The 7,344-nt window shown below is 37.4% G+C and overlaps 1 pseudogene; it reads right to left on the bottom strand.

Annotated features, from left to right (window-relative positions):
* Positions 1–4,336: 4,336 nt before the first annotated feature.
* Positions 4,337–6,732, bottom strand: LOC101406519 (52 kDa repressor of the inhibitor of the protein kinase pseudogene; annotated as a pseudogene).
* Between the last annotated feature and the right edge of the window lie 612 nt (positions 6,733–7,344).

Below are 7,344 nucleotides of genomic sequence, written 5' to 3'. Positions count from 1 at the left end.
GAAATATTGAACGCTTTCAAACTAAGACCTGGAAAAAGAAAAGATATCTGTGCTCGCAACTTGTATACAACATTGTACTGGCAGTCCTAGCCAGCGAAATTTAAAAAAAGCAAAAAATAAAAGGCAAAATATTTGGAAAGGAAGAATAAAAACTGTCTATGTTTGCAGATGGCATGGTTGTTGATGTAGAAAATATTAAGGAATCTACAAAGAATCTATTTTAAAGAATAAGTGAATTTAGCAATATCACCGGATATAAAGTTAACATACAAAAAGGGAATTTTAAAAATTCCATTTATAATTGCATCAAAAACACAAAATAGTAGTAATTTTAACAAAATATATAAAAGATCTCTGTTCTGAAAATGAGAAAACCATCGATGAAGACTACATAATTGGAGATATAGACTATTTTATGGAATGGAAAACTCAATATTGTTAAAATGTCAGTTTCCCCCAAATTGATTTATAGCTTCAATGCGATTCCAATCAAAACCCCATCATGGGACCGGCCCCGTGGCTTAGCGGTTAAGTGTGCGTGCTCTGCTACTAGCAGCCGGGTTCGGATCCCAGGCGTGCACCAATGCACTGCTGCTCCGGCCATGCTGAGGCCGCGTCCCACGTACAGCAACTGGAAGGATATGCAGCTATGACATACAACTATCTACTGGGGGTTTGGGGGAAAAAAAAAAAAGGAGGAGGACTGGCAATAGATGTTAGCTCCGAGCCGTTCTTCCTCAGCAAAAAGAGGAGGATTAGCATGGATATTAGCTCAGGGCTGATCTTCCTCACAAAAAAAAAAAAAAAAAAAACACGCATCATGACTTTTGTATAGAAATGACAAGCTGATTCTAAAACATGTATGGAAATGCAAAGGACGTTGCATAGCTATAGAAATCTTGATAAAAACAAATTTAGAGTAGTTATATGACCTGATTCATAGACTTACTGTAAAGGCTATGGTAACCATAAAAGTTTGGTACTGGCGTAAATGTTAACAAATAGACCAATGGAGCAGAATCAAATGTCCAGAAATAGACTCACACTATATTGTCATTCGAGTTTATCTTACATTCCCAAAGCAATCCAACGAGGGAGAGGAAAGGTTTTTTTCAACAAATAGTGCTAGCATAACTGGATAGCCATATGTGAAAAAATGAACTTCAACCATCTACCTGACACCATACATAAAACTTAACTTGAAATGGATTATTAACCTAAATGAAAAAGCTAAAACTCTAAAGCTTTTAGAATAAAACAAAGAAAAATATCTTTGTGACTTGGAGACAAAGTCTCCAATACCATAAAAAGAGAAAAAAAGTCATGAATTAGACTTCATCCAATTAAAAATTTCTGATCATCAAAAGAAACCAAGAAGAAAATAAGTACTCAAGCCACATAAGGAAAATATATTCAAAAACAGCTATATGAATAAGGTCTGATAGCTAGTGTGTATTAGAAATCCTACAACTCAATATTAGGACAAACAACCTAACTGTGTGAAGAACAAAATATTTGAGCACTCACTTCACAAGAGAAGATATATGAATGGCAAAAAGGCACATGAAAAATTATCCAGCATCATCTGTAGTCAGGCAAATGCAAATTCAAATCACAAGATACATACCCACCAGAATGGCTAGACCAAAAAATGATACACCACCAAATGTTGGCAATAATGTGGAACAACCAGAAATGTCATACATTGTTGGTTGGAATGCAAAATTGTACAACTATTTTGGAAAAAAGATCTAACAGCTTCTTACAAGACTAAACAAAGCACCTGCCTAGTAGTTCAGCAATTTGGCTTCTAGGACTCTACCCAAGAAAATTTAACGTATTTGTCTACTCAACAACTTGTACAAAATTAATAGCAGCTTTATTCCTAATAGCTAAAAATTAAAAACACCCCAGGTGTCCTTCAAAGGGAGAATGGATTAAAAGCTGTGGTATGATCAAACAATGGACTACTACTCAGAAATAAAAAGAACTGAATTACTGATATATGATATGACTTGAATTAATCTCAAAAATAGTATGCTGAGTGAAAGAAGTCTTATGTGAAAAAGTACATATTATAAGATTCTTATTATATAAAGCTCTCAAACAAGCAAAACTAATTTATAGTAGAAAAAATCAAATATGGGTGGATAATGTGGAAATTAACTGGGAAGGGGCCTGAGGAAACTTTCTGGGGATATGATAATATTCTGTATTTTTTGTGTGTGTGTGAGGAAGATCAGCCCTGAGCTAACATCTGCCAATCCTCCTCTTTTTTTGCTGAGGAAGATCCGTGCCCATCCTCCTCTACTTTATATGGGACGCCACCACAGCATGGCTCGACAAGCGGTGCGTCAGTGCACGCCTGAGATCCGAACCGGCGAACCCCAGGCTGCCGCAGCAGAGTGCGCGCACTTAACAGCTTGCGCCACCGGGCCAGCCCCATATTCTGTATTTTTATATGCATTTATGATATTTAGGTGTATTCATTTGTCAAAACTCAGAGAACGAATACTTAAGATTTCAGCATAACATTTCATATAAATTTACATAAAAAATAAAAAGCTATGAGCTATTATCAAACTTTAGTCGATATGGCTGCTGAAGTATTTACTTGGAAGTATACTGATATCTGTAATTGATTTTGCAATGCACCAAAAGAACATGGATTGACTAATGGATTGAGGGAGAAATAGATAGAAGGATAGGTATGTGATAAAGTAATTATAGTAAATTCATAACGGTAGAAACTAGGTGGTGGTTATATGTGTGTTCAATGTAAAATTATTTCTACTTTGCTGTAAGTTTTTAAAAATTCACAATAAAATGTTAAAAAAGAAGCCAATAATGGAAATATCATGGAATGTTAAAAACTAACCCACAAAAAGGCAGGAAAGGAGGTTTAGAGAAAAAAAGAACAGATAGGACAAATAGAAAACAGATAACAATATGGTATACTTACACACAATCTTATTAATAATGCTTTGAATGTAAATAGTCAAAAAAAACCCCATGAAAGTAAGAAATTGTAACAGTAGATGCAAATGAAAAACCCAACTATATGCTGTTTACAAGAAACACAGTTTCAATGTGAAGACACAGATTGGTTGAATGTAAGAGAGCAGAAAAAGATAAACCATGCAACTGCTAAACATGAAGAAGCTGGAGTGGCTATATCGCTATCAGACAAAGTAGACTTAAATATATGAAGAATTTTCATAAAAAAGAGGGATATTCACAACAATAGTATTGTCAATTAATCAAGACGACATAATAATCCTTAATTTGTGTGTATCTAGGATAGACCCACCAACAACTGTAGAATACACACTTTGCTCAAGTATACATCATATGTTTGCTAAGAAAGACCGTATGCTGGGACATATGCAACTCAAGTCTAAATAAATTTCAGAGTGTGTTCTCTGACCACAATGGAATTGAACTAAACACCCAGAACTAAAAGAGATCTTAAAAATCCTTAAATATTTGGAAATTAAACAACCACTTCTTCTTTTTTAAAGAAAATTCACATTTTATTTAAGTTGAAATAAACTACACAAAATTGATTTTCTTCACCAAAAATAACAGCAATATTTTCTGTATTATTCCCAGATAAACCACAAAATGCTATTTTTTTGTGGGTTTTCCAGGTTTTGCTTATAAATCAAGACGAGGCAGTAGATACAGTCATGGAAAGAGACAGAAGAAAACAGACAAATCAGTTGTCATTATCCATGGCTTCTGATCTTGTCTTGACCGTGAAATAGAAGTGTCCAACACATACCTGCTAGAAAGCTTATGAAGATGTGGGCTCAACAAGGGAATGTAAACAGCAACAACCAGATGTGGAACAACAATGGCAGGCTCTTCCATTCAAACTTTAACTGTAACTTGTTCCTTTAAGTTCATTTGATGTTGACAAAATCTATACTGAAATCCTTGTTTGGCGAGCTCACATGTTTCTCTCACTGTCTGGTGATTCCCTTAACTGTCCATTACCGATTTTTAACAACGTACTTAAAACTCCTACTATTCAAAGGTCAACTGTAAGCTTCATTGTAATATTTTGTAAAATGTATTCCTTCCTCCCACACCTCCTCAAAATTTATTTCTTTGAAGAACTGATAATACCTGACAATTGGGTCCAGTGATAAATGTTATGTCTAAAATAACTTAACTAAAACAATTCCAAAGTGCCATCAGCAGAAATCACGCAGAAGTGTAACATGGCACTTTTCAATGCTATCTTCTGGAAGAACAGTTAGGTCTCCAAAGCATGAGTGTTGAAAGGGGGGCCATTTAAATAGGCAGATTATCAATGGCTAATGTACTCAATGGGAGGCCTACTGGTCAAAATATTCAGTGATTAAGTGGCCTACGTACACCTTACAGCTTTTCTGTAAGATGTTTTCAAATGTCAAATATAAGACAAAGCCTATTTTAAAAGTCTCTTAGGTATTCTCAATGGTCTCTGAATTATCTGTAGGAAGCTCTGACTTAGTTGTATAGAGTTTGATATATGTGTCCACCATTAAATCCAGATCATATTTTATATCAAAATTTATGTTAAGCAAAGCCAAGTTACTTGACCTTTGGTCTGTCAAAGTGTTCCTCAGGTATGCTTTGAGACGTTTTCGCCCATTTTCATAGCGTTCATTCTCAACCTTCATCACAGGAAGAATACATAGGACCTTCAGCAGTGCATAAACATTAGGAAAAAACTTGATTTCTGGCAGAGGGAGGGCTTCATAAATGGTGGATGGAAGCTCTATATCTTTTCCTCTGTGTTTCCACTTGATTCTCCAACAGTGCAGCTCGGCTGAGAGCGTGTCAGGATTGGGTAAGTCACTTCTATACATGTCAGCATGGTGCTCATCTGATGTATTGAATTTGAGCTGTCCCATGACAGAGGGTACCAGAGATAAGCATTTAAGAGCTTTGAGGTGCTGTTCTGTGAATATATCTTTCAGTTCCTGAATAATGTGTTCCACTGTTGGAACACTTAGAGTTTCTTTATAGTAACACTCAGAGGTTAGTGGAGATTCCAGGTTACCTTGCTGTGCCCGGCGGAATTTCCCAGGGAGTTTCATCTGAATATCAAGTTTGGTTGCAAAATGTGTGGCTTCCTCAAACCAAAATTCATGATAAACTTCAATATCTTCCATCACTTCATTTAGTGAATGCAGCACTGCAGTCAAGCTACTGGCTGCAAAGAAGACATCACAGGTTTTCCCCTGGAGATTTTTCCCAAAGGCTCTTGTAAAAGATAGAACATTTTTAAGAACGTATGATGAAATCAAAATCTGTTACTTCACTACAGAGGACAAACGCTCGGCCAGCTATACAGTTATTCCATCTAATACTTGTGTCACTATTTATACCGTCTAAACATAAAACAAGTGCCTGGAGGAGGTCCACTAAAATTTCAAAAGCATCGTGCCTGCCTGTCCAATGAGAATGGCAAATCTCCTTCAGTTCTTTACCCGGTTCTTCATTGTTCTGAAAGAGGACAGAAATTACATTGTCAAGCTCTAAAAGCAGTTGTGGTGATTGATGGAAAAAAGAACAAACTTCCTCAATTGTTCCTAATGCAACAGATACTCCCATAACAGGCACGGATTTTGCCAACCACATATTTAAGGCACAGGAAGAGCAGAGTGTGTAGACAGCTTGGGGATATTTCTCTAAAAGTCTAGAAGAAACAACTTTCATTTTGGAAGAAAATCCACTGGACACAATATAAGCCTGACCACGGCAATACTCCATGTTTAATCCCCACTTCTCAGTTATCATAGTGTGAAATTTCACAGCCAAAATTTCTGCATCAGCTTCATAGGGCAGGAAGTGCACAAATTCCTCTCTCAGGTTATGAGATTCGTCGACAAACCTCACCAACACAGGCAGGTGCTCCTCCCCTGCTATGTCCACTACATCGTCAGTGATAATGGAAAAGAAGTGAGAGTCTCTCACTTCCCTGAGGGTTTCTTCCTGAACGCAGCTCTCACAGATCTCCAGCATCTGTTTCTGCTGTGTTTTCGAACAGAACAATGTGTTAACTGCTGTTGTCTCAAAGCGCTTTCTCAGAACCTCTTCACCAGAATTTATCCGGCACTCCAGCAGTGCTTGAAAGTTATCGGGAGTAAAGAGACCTTCTGGGATTTCATCAGCTTCATGTCCATCCAGAGGTATGTTTTGTTTTCCCATAAGAATCAAAATTTCAAACAAGGATTTTAAGTATTCTTTATTTTCCTTCTCTTCAAGGGTTAAAGGTAAAATGTCTTCATCCTGTTCTTCACCTCCTTCTTCTGCACTGGGGTTCTGAGCATTGCTGTTGTTTATTTCTTTATTTTTCTTCTCCTGTTCAGAAGTTTCATCAATTTTTTTCTGTTTCAGTGTCCTGATTTCATCTTCACTCAATTCTTTTATTCGTTTTCTGTGTCTACTATGTGGATTGTTCAAATGACTGGTAGGATCAAATATTGTTTGTGTTGCATTATCTCGAAGAACTCTCCTATAAGGACTAGTTCTACAGATCATAGAGGTCTCAAAGTGTTTGGCACATAATCGATAATGTTTATTTAGTTGATCAGGTGCTTTATCTTCTAAGTCTGCTCTCCTACAATTCTCCACCGACTTCTGGCATCTTGCCGGGTCCCGCAGGAACCTGAAGGCGGCCAGGTCCGACTGCGTGCTCTTCCGAATGCAGTTGGGGGCAGCGCAGAAATTCAGCATCGTCGCCCGCCTGCTGGCTGGCCCAGCCCTCCCCTCCCCGCCTCCTCAGGGCAGCCCACCTGCCCGTCGGGGCCCGGGGAGGGGAGCCAGGCCGGCCGGCCAGCTCTGCAGGGCCAGCGCGCCCTAAACAACCACTTCTAAGTAACTCATGGGACAATGAAGAAATCACATAAGACATTGTAAAATATTTTGGACTAAATGATAACAAAAATACTGCATATTAATAAATGTGGGATGTGGCTAAAGCAGTGCTGACAGGGAAATGCACGGCTTCAAATACTTATATTAGCAAAGAAGAATGGTCTAAAATCAATGTTTTAACTTTTACTTCAAGAAGAAAAGAGGAAGAAGGAGAAGGAGGCAGGGAGAATATATTAAAGCCAGAGTATATACATATATATATATGGAAGAATATATATATGCAAGTATATACATATATATATATATACATGGAAGAAAATACTAAAGATAAGAGTGAAAATTGATGAATTAGAAAATGGACACAAAACAAAAAATTCAATGAAACTAAAAGATGATTCTTTGAAAGATCAATAAGGGGCTGGCCTGGTGGTGCAGTGGTTAAGTGCGCGCACTCTGCTTCGGAGTACCAGG

This window comes from Ceratotherium simum, chromosome X (assembly GCF_057802395.1).
Source record: "Ceratotherium simum simum isolate JZ-2026a chromosome X, ASM5780239v1, whole genome shotgun sequence".
Lineage (NCBI taxonomy): Eukaryota > Metazoa > Chordata > Mammalia > Perissodactyla > Rhinocerotidae > Ceratotherium > Ceratotherium simum.
Note: the sequence above shows the minus strand (reverse complement) of the source record. Positions and strands in the feature narration are given on the sequence as shown.